At 42.9% G+C, this 14786-nt stretch overlaps 1 protein-coding gene across 38 annotated transcripts in view; it reads left to right on the top strand.

Annotated features, from left to right (window-relative positions):
• RIMS1 (regulating synaptic membrane exocytosis 1) overlaps nucleotides 1–14786 on the top strand; it is a 507196-nt gene that overhangs the window by 194036 nt on the left and 298374 nt on the right. Inside the window, exon 1 of one of the 38 annotated variants that reach the window (XM_073336441.2) lies at nucleotides 6533–6594. The exons of the other annotated variants lie outside the window; for them this stretch is intronic. The gene's annotated coding sequence lies outside the window, so the exon portion shown is untranslated. Of the gene's footprint in view, nucleotides 1–6532; nucleotides 6595–14786 lie in introns of those variants that run through there. 38 annotated transcript variants of the gene reach the window in all.

The following is a 14786-nucleotide window of genomic DNA, read 5'->3' on the forward strand; positions in this document are numbered from 1 at the left end:
TGAAAACGTGGTACAATAATCTGATTTTTACACAAGGACCTTCTATATCGTCAGGCTCCTAACTCTCTCAAGTAAATCACATTCAGAAAGCAAAAAGAAAAGGAGTACTTGTGGAACCTTAGAGACTATGCCACAAGTACTCCTTTTCTTTTTGCGAATACAGACTGACATGGATGCTATTCTGAAACCATTCAGAAAGGAAACACGTCATAAAGAAGAGAACAAGAATTAAAGTATAAAATTAAATGATGAACAAAACGTTCATCCCTTGTGTTAAGTGTAAACAAAAGTTTTTTATAGCCTTTGTGTCTTAAATTTTCAGGACATTTCTTATTTATCTTACATAGTGAGGACAAATCAAAAGGAATAAAGGATTTGCAGATAAAGAATCCAAATCACAATAATTTAACTTCCAAACTGTCACTAAACCTCTGTTTCAAATTATAACATATTTTTTTCACTTTTAATCCACCACTATTTCCAAATGTGTCTGATTTCTGCTATTCTCAAAAAATAGCACTTTAGTTTGCTCTGCCTTTCTATAGTTTGACTGATTTATTTTACTTTATAATATAGAAAAGCATATTGTTGAGAGGTATCCAGGATACTTTTAGCCAACTTCCAGATATCTATCTCTAAAAGAACAATTACTTTTTATTTCATTATTTACAGCAATATTTGGGCCTGATGCACTGCCCATTGAAATCAGTAAGATTCATTGGGCATTGGATAAGGCTTAATGTGTATCCACTCAATGCTCTGAGCACACTTACAATATATTCGCAAAAAGAAAAGGAGTACTTGTGGCACCTTAGTAACTAACCAATTTATTTGGAAACCAAAAACTAGCGAGTTCAGATCCTACAGCACAGGTATTATATGCTCTAAGCATTCACGTTGTGCATCAAGTTTATCTTCCAGGAGATCCCAACTGGCAGTCCTAAGTTCAGTGAATTATTATTTTATTTATTTATTAATAGGGTTTCCTATGGTGCTCATCTCTGTAGTATTTGCATCTATCACAATCCCAACTGTGGGGCACTTACTGAATGGGGGAGGCAACATGATGACAGATGATGTGGAAAAAGCTGAAGTACTCAATCCTTTTTTTGCCTTGCTCTTCACAGACAAAGTCAGCTCCCAGGCTGCTGCAATGGGCAACACAGTATGGGGGGGAGGTGAGCAGCCCTCAGTGGTGAAAGAGCAGGTTAAGGACTATTTAGAAAAAGCTGGATGTGCACAAATCCATGGGTCCAGATCTAATGCATCCAAGGGTGCTGAGGGAGTTGGCTGATGTGATTGCAGAGCTGTCAAGGTTCCTCCCCCACTCTGAACTCTAGGGTACAGATGTGGGGACCTGCATGAAAAACCTCCTAAGCTTATCTTTACCAGCTTAGGTCAAAACTTCCCCAAGGTACAAAATATTCCACCCGTTGTCCTTGGATTGGCCGCTACCACCACCAAACTAATACTGGTTACTGGGGAAGAGCTGTTTGGACGCGTCCTTCCCCCCAAAATACTTCCCAAAACCTTGCACCCCACTTCCTGGACAAGGTTTGGTAAAAAGCCTCACCAATTTGCCTAGGTGACTACAGACCCAGCCTTGGATCTTAAGAACAATGAACTATCCTCCCAACACTTGCACCCCCCTTTCCTGGGAAATGTTGGATAAAAAGCCTCACCAATTTGCATAGGTGACCACAGACCCAAACCCTTGGATCTGAGAACAATGAAAAAGCATTCAGTTTTCTTACAAGAAGACTTTTAATAAAAAATAGAAGTAAATAGAAATAAAGAAATCCCCCCTGTAAAATCAGGATGGTAGATATCTTACAGGGTAATTAGATTCAAAAACATAGAGAACCCCTCTAGGCAAAACCTTAAGTTACAAAAAAGATACACAGACAGAAATAGTTATTCTATTCAGCACAATTCTTTTCTCAGCCATTTAAAGAAATCATAATCTAACACATACCTAGCTAGATTACTTACTAAAAGTTCTAAGTCTCCATTCCTGGTCTATCCCCGGCAGAAACCAGCATATAGACAGACACACAGACCCTTTGTTTCTCTCCCTCCTCCCAGCTTTTGAAAGTATCTTGTCTCCTCATTGGTCATTTTGGTCAGGTGCCAGTGAGGTTACCTTTAGCTTCTTAACCCTTTACAGATGAGAGGAGCTTTCCCCTGGCCAGGAGGGATTTCAAAGGGGTTTACCCTTCCCTTTATATTTATGACAAGAGCCATTGGCCATTATCTTTGAAAAATCGTGGCAATTCAGGGAGGTCCCGGATGATTGGAAAAAGGCAAATATAGTGCCCATATTTTAAAAAGGGAAGAAAGATAACCTGGGGAACTACAGACCGGTCAGCCTCATTTTAGTCCCTTTCAAAATCATGGAGTAGGTCCTCAAGGAATCCATTTTGAAGCACTTGGAGGAGAGGAAGGTGATCAGGAACAGTCAACATAGATTCACCAAGGGCAAGTCATGCCTGACCAACCTGATTGCCTTCTATGATGAGATAACTGGCTCTGTGGATGTGATATATCTTGACTTTCACAGAGCTTTTGATACGGTCTCCTACAGTATTCTTGACAGCAAGTTAAAGAAGTATGGATTGAATAAATGGACTACAAGGTGGCTAGAAAGCTGGCTAGATTGTTGGGCTCTACAGGTAGTGATCAACAGCTCGATGTCTAGTTGGCAGCCGGTATCAAGCGGAGAGCCCCAGGGGTTGTTCCTGGGGCCAATTTTGTTCAACATCTTTATTAATGATCTGGATGATGGGATTAATTGTACCCTTAGAAGGTTCTCAGATGACACTAAGATGGGGAGAGAGGTAGATACGCTGGAGGGTAGGGATAGGGTGCAGAGGGACCTAGACAAATTGGAGGATTGGGCACTTAGGAAGGAAGAATCCCATGCACCGCTACAAGCTGGGGACCGACTGGCTAAGCAGCAGTTCTGCAGGAAAGAACCTGGGGATTACAGTGGATGAGAAGCTGGATATGAGTCGGAAGTGTGTGCCCTTGTAGTCATGAAGGCCAATGGCATATTGGACTGCATCAGTAGGAGCATTGCCAGCAGATCAAGGGAAGTGATTATTCCCCTCTATTCAGCACTGGTGAGGCCACCCCTGGAGTATTGCATCCAGTTTTGGTCCCCCCACTCAAGAAGGGATGTGGACAAATTGGAGAGAGTCCAGTGGAGGGCAACAAAAATGATTAGGGGCCGGGACATATGGCTTATGAGGAGAGGCTGAGGGAACTGGGTTTATTTAGTCTGAAGAACAGTGGGAGAGGGGGGATTTGATAGCAGCCTTCAACAACCTGAATGGGGTTCCAAAGAGGATGGAGCTAGGGTGTTGTCAGTGGTGGCAGATAACAGAACAAGAAGCAATGGTCTCAAGTTGCAGTCGGGGCGGTCTAGGTTGGATATTAGGAAAAACTTTTTCACTAGGAGCGTGATGAAGCACTGGAATGGGTTCCCAAGGAGGTTTTGGAATCTCCATCCTTAGAGATTTTTGACAAAGCCCTGGCTGGGATGGTTTAGTTGGTGTTGGTCCTGCTTTGAGCAGGGGGTGGACTAGATGACCTCCTGAAGTCTGCTCCAACCTTAATATTCTATGATTCTATGATCACAGGTTAATTACTTTTATCTTTACAACATTCCTCTGAGCAACCGTGGATCTGGGATTTTGCAATGGAGTGGGTAGGTGGGAGTGATCAATATGCAAATACCTAGCATTACATAAATAAACATTATGCACACTAGTTGCATTTTTATAGTTAATTTCATGGTAGCTAAGGTTTTTCACAAGCAATAGTCTTTAAAACCTTTTGTGAAGTGGTCAGTTGTATTTTTTGTAAATTAGTATCTTAGTTTCACTTTTGATTGTTTGGTAACCTTTGATTTTTATCAATGTCCTTTTCTCAAATGAAAAAGACAGCTGGAAACCACATTTCCCTTGCAATCACTTCACCTATCTTGCCTCGTTCCCAGCTTGGTTCTTTTTGATTCCTGTAATTCTCCCGAGTTTCCTCCGATCCTATTTCCTCAAGGTCTTCTGTGCCTCTGGCCTCCTTTTTATTTTTCACTGGTCCTTGTCTCCTTTTGCCCTCCTATGTTTGTTTTTCCTCTTCCCTCTATCTGCATCGACCTGCCTCAACCCTCTTAGTCCTCCTCCTTACCTTTATCCACATCTCCTCTCATCCTGTGTCTTTTTCAGTTATGATAAAGAGGTTATGATGACCCTTACAGGCAACAGTGGATATAGGAAGGCTCTTCAAAGGGAGAGGACAGGACAGAATTTGGCCGCCAGAAAGCCAGTGATATTTAAACTGAGATAAAACCCTGATTTCTAAATAATTAGCTAGGGCTTACTGATACAATCATGGTAGAACAGTGGTCACTTTATTACTACAGGACTCTAATGATTCATTAGTATATTTCAGTACTGAACTGAAATTGGCTATAGACTAGTGAAAAAGATCTATGAATGATTATTTATACATTCCAGAGAAGAGCAACTTTTAAAGAATCAAATCTTAAATAAACCCCAAAATCAAACATAGAGCTGGAGGGTAATGGGGTGATCTGATTAGATCACTAGGGGGGTTTTGGATTTAAATAACTGAAGTCATTTTGCATTACTAAGGTGATTCTTGCAAGCCTGTTATGTAATTAAAGTTATATGAAAATGAGATTGTCCAAAAATGGAACCATAAAAACATAAATTACTCAAAATGGGATGTGAGCAGCCTAGCAAGGGGAAAAGTATGGTACACAAAAGAGATTAACTGACTGAATAGATAAAATTATTTTTAAAAGAATATAAGTATCAAGTTTTATATGTGTTAACCACTTACATAAGAAAAATGTAAACTAGGAAGAAAAATCAGACTTTATATTGGAAGGCGATGGAAGTATATTACTTTTTTCCATTCAAGAGATCCAAGTGGGTATTTTCAGCATTCCTTCTGAATGATTCTGAAAATTGAAAGTGTAGAGATAGAAGGGAATGGAATGTCAAAAACACTGTAAATAAATCTTTGTTTACTACTTACTGGTAGCTCAAATTAAGATGTTTTAAAATGTCCCTGAACTATTAGGCAGTACAGGGCTTCACTGAGTTACACATTATAGAGATGGCAGGGTGACAGGCTATTGCTGAGTTAACAGGTCTTTGAAAAGGGCAGAGACAACATGTTCTCTGTAGTCATCTCTTTTCTTCATCTGTTTCTCTCTGTCATAATGTTGAAATATACCTTTTCTTCATAACTCTTGATAATCTGCATTAGTGTGTGGCTCCTGCCATTATAGTTTGCTAATTTATGTCAGCATGCGTAGGTTGACCTGAATGATTTGAATCTCACCTACCGCTATTCCCTGCCGCAGGTAATAGACTATCGGGAAACTAGACACTGGTAATGAATTAGGCCATTTTATGTGGCCAATGTTTTTAAAAATGACCAGTGATTTTTGGGTGCCTTAATTTTTGGGTACCTACCCTGAGTCACCATGAAAGGTCTTAACCAACCCACCCACTGAAAATCAGGTACCTCAGGGTGGGTACACAAAACCTGAGGCACACAAAATCACTAGGAACTTTTGAAAATCATGCCCTATTTCTGTTGAGTAAACCATTATTTCTGGGTCATGTACTATTTAGTCATAAACAAAATCTTCATCATCATATTTGAAAATTTCTCAAGGATTTTAGCAATATGCAGTCCTGCCACCAAGCCAGTTAACACCCAGATATATCTGATGCCCACAGGACAGGATATCCTAACCTCTATCCTACAGCATCACTACACAGTATGTCTTTTATTTATTTAGGAAATAAACAACTTCATTAGATATCTCTGAATGTACAGGTAAGTGCAAAAGATCAGAATGGGGCACTAAGTTTATAGCAAAGTTCTGATCTCACTTCTTAAACCTACTTTTGTAACAGTAGCTACATTAGATCATGGAATGTCATTATTATTTGGTTTTCTCAGGCTCCATTATTCCATACTGCGTTTTGTTTTCCTACCTTATTGAAACTCCTCTCTTTCCCCTACTTGAGCTGCCAGTGTAGTGACTTAAGGTGAGATCAAAGCAACACACTTCCTCTTAAATTGATACAATTTCTAATCTATGGATTGGCTTTCAACCCGTGCTTTATTTTGATTAATCATTTTTTTATATTCTTATGCTGGCACAAAACTCCTTACTGCTTTTTCTTGCCCTACTCCCCCATCATAAATTTTAAATATTCCATATTAAGTCTCACAGTTGTCAACCCTTTTCCCAACCTTTCCCACAATCTCTGACTCTCCTAAATACCCAACTCCCTTCCTTACCAAAAAATACATTGCTTCTCTCCACTTTTCTTTTTTAATCTCTGAGATATCCACTCAGATTTGTTGTAGAGCACTGATACTTTCTCTCCCCCTTCCTCAAATCTTCCATCCCAGATTTACTGAGGTTGCCTTTGTGCTCGAGCTTGCTAGCACAGATAGCACAGACTTAATCAACTTAGCCTCAGACCTCTGCATCTGGAGCGAGAGGTGGGAGACTTAAGAGAAAGACCATGGACATCCCAGAAGGTAGGCTCAACAAAGATAAAGTTGGAAAAATCAAACTTGTCATCCTATTGCAGTAAGTGCAGCACTGTAAATTAATGTTTAGCCAACTCCTACGGTATACTGTGATTTCTTAGATTAGCCAGACTTCAAAAAATGGCATTTGGACTGCTATTCTATACCAAGTAAAATGCTGCACAAAAGACTCAACCTCATTTTGTTTTCGAAATAGCAGTTGTGGACATTTATAAAACTAGCCATAGTGATGATTGAACACCATCTGCAATATGAATAAAAATACTTTCTGAAGGAAATGTTTTATTTGATCTTTATCAACTTCCGTCTATGACATATTCTACAATTTCAACATTCTAGACTGCCACATAACATTTGTCTGACTTTGTCTTTTCCCCAATTGCTGATATTCTACAAAGCATAGTGGAACGATATTTATAGAATGCTAAGGAGGAAATTCAGGCACACATTAAGGCTCTGAAGCTGCATCAGGATCCTCTAATGCAGACCTCTGTGTCAGTGTAGAGTCTCATTGACTTCAGTGAGATTTTGCATAGGCATAGCCACACTAGAGGATTTCAGTGCAGGATCATGCATTAATGAGGAGCTTTAAATATACCCTCTTGATTGTGTGCCGTAAGTACTCTGGCCCCAACTGTCAATCTTAGATGCTCAGACATGAGCATCACAATATGTATTTAGCCACCTAAATAAAAGTTACCTGATATTCAGAGGTGCTGAGCACCCACAGTTTGGCTTCTTTTATTTAGGTGTCTCAATATGAATTGTGGCACCTAACTATGGGTGTCAGAGTTTGAAAAAAAATGGCCACTGTATCATACCTATGTTCCGTGCACTTATGAATAAGGCTGCGAGTTTGTCACAGAAGGCATGGATTCCATGACTTTCCGGGAACTGCATGACTTCTGTAGTGGCTGGTGTGGCTGGCCCGGGGTGATGCGTGAGCAGCACAGGCAGCCCCTGGGCCAGCTGCACCGGCTGCTGGGGCAATCTCAGGCCACCATGTCCCCTTCCCCCAGCAGCTGCAGGAGTTTGGAGGGTGGGGGAACTCAGGGTTGGGGCGTGGGAAGGGGTGAGGGCTCTGGGCGGCACTTACCTCGGCGGGGGCTTCCCAGAAGTGGCGATATTCCTTGGCGGAGGCATGGCCAGGGGGCTCTGCGCGCTCCTTCCTCCTGTAGGCACCGCAGCTGCAGGTCCCATTGGCCGTGGTTCCTGGCCAATAGGAGCTGCAGAGCTGGTGCTTGGGGCTGAGGCAGCGTGCAGAGCCCCCCTGGCCATGCCTAAGAACCGAGGGACATGTCGCCACTTCCAGGGAGGCGCAGAGCCAGGTAGGGAGCCTCACAGCCCCGCCTCCACTGCACCAGCAGAGGTCCTGGGCCAGCCCCCTTTCCCCCAACTACCCGTGGCACCCCCCGGGCTGGCTCCCCGACCACCCACAGCACCCATGGGCTGTCTCCCCGCCCAAATGTAGTCAGGAGCATATAATACAAGTCATGGACAGGTCATGGGCTGTGAATTTTTGTTTACTGCCTGGGGCCTGTCCACGACTTTTACTAAAAATACCTGTGACCAAAGTTCCCTCTAAGCTGTGCGGCCGCACAGCCACGCTGCAGCCTATTAAACGCTGCACGGGTGCTCAGGGCTGCAGCGGGGAGAGATGCCTCTCTCCTAGCCCTGGACCTGCCATGACGCCCCTCCCCCAGCCTCTACCCAGCCTGGCCCAGACAGTACTGGGTTTATAATGGCAGCAGACCCACATTCAGCAGGGGCCCGGCCGGCCCAGCCTGGTGCTCCACTACACTTGCACTGCAGCCCAATGGCCGCAGCACTGGCTCCTCTCCTCTCCGGCCTCTGCCCCGCACTCCTCTAGGCCACCGGACCAGGGCTTCTCTCCACCCCCCTCTCCACCCGCCCACTCGCTCCTCTTAGCCAGCCAGCTGAGGGCTCCTCTCTCTGCCCCTGCCCTCTGTGACTGGCATGCAGCAGCTGTCGGCTGCCTGCCAGTGATGGGTGAAGGGGTGCGGAAAGGAGCCAACAGCCGCTGCCGTTCCTCTGGGCTGCCGGTGATGGACAGTTGGCCACTTTGAGCTCACCTGGGGATCCCGAAGCCGCAGACTGTTACCGGCAGCCTGGACTGTGGACAGATCTTCCATGGCCGGGGGAGAGGTGCTGCGACAGGGAGAGAGAGATGGGGGGAATCCTCTCTCCCCGCCATAGCCCTGGAGCAGCCTGCACCCCAAGCCCCTCATCTCCAGCCCCACCCCAGAGCCCACACCCCCAGCCTGAGCCCTCACCCCCTCCCGCACCCCAACCCTCTACCCCAGCACTGAGCCCCTAATCCTCGGCCCCACCCCAAAGCCCGCACTCCCAGCTGGAGTCCTCACCCCCCAACTCCAACCCTCAGCCCCAGCCCTGAGCCCCCTCCTACACGCCAAACCCCTCGGCCCCATCCCCGCCACATACATTTTCTTATGTGCACCAATGTGGAGGTGATATAACACATAACAAAATGTATTCCGCACATGTGTGTGAAAAGCTAGAGGGAACATTGCCCATGACTAAAACATAGCCTTACTTATGAACAGTAGTGTAAAACTATTTGCACGAAACATAATAAAATATTACTTATATGCTTTAATGGCTGGAAGTAAACTGACAAATAGGTAAGTACAGACTATAGCAGTTCTTGAATAATAAATGTGTCTATTACATACTGGGTTCAATCCTACATTTCCTGCAGGGCCCAAACTCTTATTGGACAGTGGTCACTGTTACACAATTAATTTTTATCCATGGGTACCATATAGTAATATCTGAGATACTACCAAATTTACCAATACTTAGAATGGGAAATAGGAGTAGTATAGATAATTTCCACTGTGCTCACTTCAGAGGTGACCATTATGTACTTTTGCATGCTGTATACTGTCTTAACTCTGGTAATAGAAATAATAATAATAATAAATAATCATGTAGTATGGCTTTATTGTTTGACAGGATAGTGTGCTCTTGCTAAAAATTAAAAAGTCAAAAGGACCAAGCAATAAAATCAGCCATAATTTAATTTCTTTAATTTTTGTGTTAATAGGTTTGTCTGATTCTTTGGTCAGTATTGTATCTATATGAAATACTGAAAAGTACTTGTAATAAACCTTTAATATTTATTACCTGCAGTAAACCTAAATCTGTGCTTTGCAGATAAATACAGTTCACTGAAAGGGAATGGATCTGATTCTGCACTGCCTTTCACCTTTCACAGTCACTTACACTTGTTGAAAGTGTGTGCAAAGTGCTGCTAAATCAGAAAGTTAGATTTTATACTCATTTTACATAGGTTTAAATGTCTGCATGAAGTACAAGACAGTACAGAGGAAGGCCTTTGGCTGTAAAATATTATGAATATGATATTGTTGTGACAGTATAGGTTATAGTCAGTGATCCAAAGTGTCGTGATGTTTAGGTATCTCAATTTTCCACACTTAATTGCACTTTGCTTGAATTTTCCAGGGTTATAAGAGCTAAAAATTAGGAGTGACGATACATTCCCATTTGATCTATGTGTGTTCAGTCCCCAATTGAGATTCTATGTCTTCCCAAAACTCACCTGCTCAGCTTTCTCTCCTACATTACTTTTCCTTTTGCTCTCTCCTCACTGCAGGAATGCCAGTTTGCAGTTTCACTGCATTTTCATTCCAGCTTTATTCTCTTACTTCCTCTGTATTTCCATTCATTATTTTCTGATTCTTTCTTCAAGAGTTCATGTGCCCATTCTGTAAAGGATTCTCTTTCTTCATTCAAGAAATTGTTTTGAGATAGTTTGTATTAAAAACACTATAGGAAAATAAATTGTGTTGTATTTGTATGAACTCACTTTGGAAAGAGAGGGAATATATCTACTAGGCGAGTGGGTTGTTTTTGTGGAGGATTGAGGGTGGGTTTTTTGGCTATAATTTGAAATGACAGCAAATTGCAAGTGACAGACAGCTGTGAGTGAGCTCTAGGTCTTCTGAAGTGATAGAATTTTTATAGCATCCCGAAACATCACATGTTTTATGTCATTTATTTACCTTATTTTGTTAGACTTTTGTAATTTTTATGATTCTGTATGTTGATGTTCATTGTATATTGGTAACTACCAATACAGTGACATGATTGGTATGGGCAGATCTTGATGATGGTTCCCGTGAATTTAGATTTATATGCAGTCAAATCCTTACTCAGGCAAAACTCCCTTTGACTTTGAGTAAGGGCAGAGTAAAATCTGAGTAAGGATTTCAGAATCTAGCAAGCAATGATTTGCAGTTTGTTCAAATGGTTTGTGAAATTTAGGAGTATATCTGATAACTACATTAGTATTTTCTGTTCATCACCTTATGAGAAAGATATGGACAAACTGAAAGGAGTTCAGATAAGAGCTGCAAAAATGAAAATGAGTCTGATAGATCATAGAATCAGAATATCAGGGTTGGAAGGGACTTCAGGAGGTCATCTAGTCCAACCCCCTGCTCAAAGCAGAACCTAATCCCCAACTATATCATCCCAGCCAGGGCTTTGTCAAGCCTGACCTTAAAAACCTCCAAGGAAGGAGATTCTACCACCTTCCTAGGTAACCCATTCCAGTGCTTCATCACCCTCCTAGTGAAAAAGCTTTTCCTAATATCGAACCTAAACCTCCCACACTGCAACTTGAGACCATTGCTTCTTGTTCTGTCATTTGCCACCACTGACAACACCCTAGCTCCATCCTCTTTGGAACCCCCATTCAGGTTGTTGAAGGCTACTATTAAATTCCGCCCCCCCCCCCCAGCTCTTCTGCAGACTAAATAAACCCAGTTCCCACAGCCTCTCCTCAAAAGTCATGTGTCCCAGCCCCCTAATAATTTTTGTTGCCCTCCGCTGGACTCGCTCCAATTTGTCCACATCCCTTCTGCAGTGAGGGGACCAAAACTCTGTGCAATACTCCAGGTATGGCCTCACCAATGCTGAATAGAGGTGGAATAATCACTTCCCTCGATCTGCTGGCAATGCTCCTACTAAAATACAGCCCAATATGCTGTTCGCCTTCTTCACAACAAGGGCACACACTGCTGTCTCATATCCAGCTTCTCATCCACTGTAATCCTCAGGTCCTTTTCTGCAGAATTGCTGCTTAGCCAGTTGGTCCCCAGCCTGTAGTGGTGCATGGGATTCTTCCTTCCTAAGTACAGGAGTCTGCACTTGTCATTGTTGAACCTCATCAGATTTCTTTTGGCCCAAATCCTCCAATTTGCCCAGGTCACTCTGCACCCTATCCCTACCCTCCAATGTATCTACCTCTCTCCCCAGCTTAGTGTCATCTGAGAACTTGCTGAGGGTGCAATTAATCCCATCATCCAGATCATTAATAAAGATCAAGGTTGGACAAAACTAGCCCCAGGACCGACCCCTGGGGCACTCCGCTTATACCGGCTGCCAACTAGACATCAAGCTGTTGATCACTACCTGTAGAGCCCAACAATCTAGCCAGCTTTCTAGCCACCTTATAGTCCATTTATTCAATCCATACTTCTTTAACTTGCTGGCAAGAATACTGTAGGAGACCGTATCAAAAGCTTTGTGAAAGTCAAGATATATCACATTCACTGCTTTCCCCATATCCACAGAGCTAATTATCTCATCAGAAAGGCAATTAGGTTAGTCAGGCATGACTTGCCCTTGATGAATCTATGCTGACTGTTCCTGATCACTGTCCTCTCCTTGAAGTACTTCAGAATTGATTCCTTGTGGACCTGCTCCATGATTTTTCCAGGGACTGAGGTGAGGCTGACTGGCCTGTATTTCCCCGGATCCTCCTCCTTCCCATTTTTAAAGATGGGCACTACATTAGCCTTTTTCTCGTCATTCCGGACCTTGCCTGATCACCATGAGTTTCCATAATGGCCAATGGCTCCGCAATCACATCTGCCAAGTTCTTTAGCACCCTCGGATGCAGTGCATCCGGCCCCATGGACTTGTGCTCATCCAGCTTTTCTAAATAGTCCCGAACCATTTCTTTCTCCATGGAGGGTTGGTCACCTCCTCCCCATGCTGTGCTGCCCAGTGCAGTAGTCTGGGAGTTGACCTTGTCTGTGAAGACAGAGGCAAAAAAAGTATTGAGTACCTTAGCTTTTTCCACATCCTCTGTCTCTAGGTTGCCTCCCCCATTCAGTAAGGGGCCCACACTTTCTCTGACCTTCTTCTTGTTGCTAACATACCTGTAGAAACCCTTCTTTTTACTCTTAACATCTCTTGCTAGCTGCAACTCCAATTGTGATTTGGCCTTCCTGATTTCACTCCTGCATGCCTTAGCAATATTCTTATACTCCTCCCTGGTCATTTGTCAGGTTTGGAGCATTGATTTATGAGAAAAGATTAAAGAGTTAAATATTTATACTGTCACTTGCCTACGTAGTAGTTAATGTTGGGATGTAAATATACAAATATCTGAAAATACCAAGGATGGAAAGGTATTATTTAGTGTGGTACAAGGCAAGGAAGCTAGGAGGGAGAGAGGATATAGCTAGAAAAGCTGAGATTGAATTAAGATGGGGAGCAGTTAGGGTGAATATCAGGAACAATCTCCTGTCACTGAGATGTATTAGACTGTGATATAGGTTCAAGAAAAGTGATGGAAGCTCTGGGATGGCCAATCATGTTTCTGGGTTTTCCCTCTTTCCAGGGATCCCTCTTATGCTTGTCCAGTTTGATTCCTTCCTCACTCACAGCAATGTGAAGGAAGGCAACCTGCATGGCCTGTTTGGACATAAAAAAACCAAAGTCAGTGTATAGAATCCCCACTCGGGGAAGGGAAAATAAAGTCCCAACTATAAGGTTTTTCAAATCCTTATTTTCAGGTTTTACTTTAATTCCAGAAACACAAATTCAAACCAAGAACAGTTCAACTCAGATTACTAGATAATAACCACCTTTAATAACCTGCTTTAGTCAGCTGGGAGGAGAGAGGACATACTCTTCTCTGTGATAGCCTCCTTTGTCCCAGTTTCCCATTTCTTTTTATATCCCTACTTAGTTCAGCACTATTGCCAACCTGCACTGGATATGTGACAATTTATGCTGCCAGTTTATAGTGACAAATATGTTTTTGGCCACCATGCCTCTACATCAGTTAATTTTGTGTCCCAGCAACACATTGACTCTGCACACCCAGCCATACAATTCTTCACATCTTTTGTCTCCCAGTACCACATCTGCCTCCTTGTCCACCAGCGACAGATCTTCTCCTACAGCTGTGGAGATTTTTCACACCTACCCTGCCCTCTCAAGGCCTCTCAGGTCCAGAGGTTCTAGACAGACAGACACATACGAAACCTGGACGGAGCGCTGCACCCAGGGGGGTTCTCTTCCCAGGGGAAAGGAGGGAGGAACCAACTCATTTTTCACAAGGGGGTCAGGTCCAAAAGGAGCAGAGAGAGACATCCTGAGCTTCTGGGCTCTTTCTGCTTCCTCGTTCCTGCTTCCCTGGTGTGAGAATAGTATCAACTGCTCCCCCTCCCCTCTTCAAAAACTTCTGTCAGTCCCTGAAGTGGGGTGCAGAGGGAAGAGCTCTGTCTGCCTCTGGCAGCAGCAAGGAACTGGGGAAGGAAGCCAATCAAAGAGGTTTTTTTTTCCTCTGGGCTGTCCAATATTGCATAAAGGGTGGAGCTTCTTGCATCGTGGTAAGACTGGCTTCAGCAGGGGTCAGAATTGTGTTACTTGCCATAAATTGTCAAAAGTTGGCAATACTGAGTGATAGACAGGAGCCCAGTTACTCCTTACACTTTGTCACAGTCCATTTGGCAGTCTTTAGCCATAACTATATTTAGGTTTGGCAGAATTGTTTTTTTAATTTTTTATAATTTAGATGGATAATATAGATATGTTAAAAGATTTTTATTGTTTTAAATATTCATATTTGCACAAAATTATGAGTTTTAATCCCACCCTCCCCCAGTTATTATCAATTTGAATGTTAACAGGTGAAAGAAATTATGGAAGGGTTCAGAGAATTGGGGTGTGGGTCACACAATAATTATTTAATGACAGTAAATGTTGAGATTCAAAAAGTTAAAGCTTTATAACTGCTAAAATACAAATTGTCAACATTGCATGGCAAAATATACAAATTAATTACCCATAAATCAAACTCTAATAGGTTCTCAAGC

Source organism: Lepidochelys kempii, chromosome 3 (assembly GCF_965140285.1).
Source record: "Lepidochelys kempii isolate rLepKem1 chromosome 3, rLepKem1.hap1, whole genome shotgun sequence".
Taxonomy (NCBI): domain Eukaryota; kingdom Metazoa; phylum Chordata; order Testudines; family Cheloniidae; genus Lepidochelys; species Lepidochelys kempii.